The sequence below is a fragment of the Sardina pilchardus genome, chromosome 6 (assembly GCF_963854185.1).
Source record: "Sardina pilchardus chromosome 6, fSarPil1.1, whole genome shotgun sequence".
Lineage (NCBI taxonomy): Eukaryota > Metazoa > Chordata > Actinopteri > Clupeiformes > Clupeidae > Sardina > Sardina pilchardus.
The window spans coordinates 1,996,564-1,999,462 of NC_084999.1; the positions used below are offsets into that span (position 1 = coordinate 1,996,564).

General features: G+C 45.9%; 1 protein-coding gene across 1 annotated transcript in view; it reads left to right on the top strand.

Moving 5' to 3' along the window:
* The first annotated feature begins 2,542 nt into the window (after positions 1-2,542).
* Positions 2,543-2,899, top strand: part of creb5b (cAMP responsive element binding protein 5b) — a 52,146-nt gene continuing 51,789 nt past the window's right edge. Inside the window, exon 1 of the mRNA XM_062537609.1 lies at positions 2,543-2,640. The gene's annotated coding sequence lies outside the window, so the exon portion shown is untranslated. The remainder of the gene's footprint in view (positions 2,641-2,899) is intronic.

Here is a 2,899-nt window from a genome sequence, read left to right on the forward strand (position 1 = left end):
TATGATGTGTGCTATGGTGGTGTGTAATGTATGTGGTGTGTGCTATGGTGGTGCGTAATGTATATGATGTATGATGTGTGCTATGGTGGTGCGTAATGTATATGTTGTGTGCTATGGTGGTGTGTAATGTATATGATGTATATGATGTGTGCTATGGTGGTGCGTAATGTATATGATGTGTGCTATGGTGGTGTGTAATGTATGTGGTGTGTGCTATGGTGGTGCGTAATGTATATGATGTATGATGTGTGCTATGGTGGTGCGTAATGTATATGTTGTGTGCTATGGTGGTGTGTAATGTATATGATGTATATGATGTGTGCTATTGTGGTGCGTAATGTATTTAATGTATATGATGTGTGCTATGGTGGTGCATAATGTATATGATGTATATGATGTGTGCTATGGTGGTGCGTAATGTATATGATGTGTGCTATGGTGGAGCGTAATGTATTTAATGTATATGATGTGTGCTATGGTGGTGCGTAATGTATTTAATGTATATGATGTGTGCTATGGTGGTGCGTATGATGTGTGCTATGGTGGTGCGTAATATATATGATGTATATGATGTGTGCTATGATGGGGTGTAATGTATTTAATGTATGTGGTGTGTGCTATGGTGGTGCGTAATGTATTTAATGTATATGATGTGCTATGGTGGTGCGTAGTGTATATGATGTGTGCTATGGTGGGGTGTAATGTAGTTAATGTATGTGGTGTGTGCTATGGTGGTGCGTAATGTATTTAATGTATATGATGTGTGCTATGGTGGTGCGTAATGTATTTAATGTATATGATGTGTGCTATGGTGGTGCGTAATGTATTTAATGTATATGATGTGTGCTATGGTGGGGTGTAATGTATATGATGTGTTCCATGGTGGTGCGTAATGTATTTAATGTATATGGTGTGTGCTATGGTGGTGCGTATGATGTGTGCTATGGTGGTGCGTAATGTATATGATGTGTGCTATGGTGGTGTGTAATGTATGTGGTGTGTGCTATGGTGGTGTGTAATGTATGTGGTGTGTGCTATGGTGGTGCGTAATGTATATGATGTATATGATGTGTGTCATGGTGGTGTCCTTCCCTTCTGCTCCTATAGAGTTCTATTCTATAGTGTGTCCCAAAATCCTGTAGTGCTCCTGCAAGATTACAATAATATTTTGTCCCAAACATAACTTTGTTTTTTTTAACACATATCTGTGTCCAGAAGGGGACAACACGTTTAAGAGTGAAGCGCTATAAGATTGCTATAGCTGTTGAGGGGCTCGCGAGGCCGTTCCTCGGGCCGCCGGTGAGTGATTTGAGCTCGGTGTGCCCGGATCCCGTCCCTGCTCGTGCTCTGATTTCACCTGCATCGCCTTACTTCTGTCTACCGTACCAGACCGACACACACGCGCACACACAGACACACACCGGCAACTCTCTTACCGCGTAACGGCATCTCTCAAACCCAGCGCGAGGAGACAGACATAAACCCGCCAATTATTTATTTATTTACTCGTGGCTGGGTCGCTATTCATTATTCACGGAAGCGCTCGTCCTGGCACTCACACACACACACACACACACACACACACACACACACACACACACACACTGAACGATTACCGGAGTGGAATAGCACGGATAAGGAGTGTGTGTGTGTTGGCTGGGGGGGGGGGGGGGGGGGGGGGCGATGCCTAGTAGCCTACGTGACGCACTGTGGGCGCGTGCAGAAGTGGGGTAGCCTGTGCGCGGACGCACAAGAAGTGTTCGCCTGACAACTTTCAGCAGCATATACTCACACACACACTCAGACACAGAAGTTCCATGAAGCCGGACACCGGGATTATTATTCAAACGTTTAGTTTGATATTTAGTTTGTTAGTCTCAGGGAGCCTGTCCAGTGGTAGTGCAACCTGATATTTATAGCGCGATAAAAAAACATCGGGAACCATGCTGCTGAACTGGAAACATCAACACGATTGTGGAGACGAGAAGGCAACTGAGGTGCACTTCATGAACACCTGTAGGCAAGGTAGAAAAGCTGAGCATAAACACGCTTCCACGGACCTGTAGTTCGTTCGGATCAGACAAACAGCTTGTGTTGCGGCTCCACACACAACCACACCCACTGGTGTACGCCCCGTGGTGCTGTACAGTCACTAGCCCCGCCCATGGCCCCGCCCCCACCGGACCGCAATGATTTAGAAGTTCAGGAATCCCACGTGACGTCATCCAAGGGTGATGTAATGCTTCTCTAAATAGAACGTATTGTAATCTTTTCTCAGTCCAACGTGGTTCGCCTCTCAGAGACTGATACAATCCACAGCCCACTTGTTTGGTAAGTTGTTTGGAAAACTATATACTTTTCTCATGCTAGATTTTTTTGTTTATCTGGGGAAAAAGAACACAAACAGCTGCAACTTGTTTACATAGTCTGAATCTTCACAGAAGGATTTATTTTCCCTTTTCAAAAGAGCGATGACAACTTGTGTAGCAGCCTAATGAGCAGAACCCCGGCTCAGTTACCGTTGAGAGGGGGCAATGAGAAGCAGCTCTTTTCCCCTTTCAGTGTGTTGACTTATGTGTTCTGATGAGCGGCTGGGGTCCGGTTGGATGTGGATGTCGGTTCCCCGTGCCAGAGTAACAGGTTAGAATCTCCGTTCGACCGTGAAGGAGGCTCGAGAGGTGTGCGTTATGCGGGACCGCTGAGTTTGAAATGTTCAGTTCCGCGAGGCTCAGCTCGTGAGGAGTTTGTGAAGTTGGCAGTTTCGGGGTATCGCCGCTTTATTAGTGTAGGTCTGCGTTTGGGGTTTGTCACACAGACAGACACACACATACACACACACACACACGTACACAAACACACACACACACACACACACACACACACTGTCCGGGACAGAGCA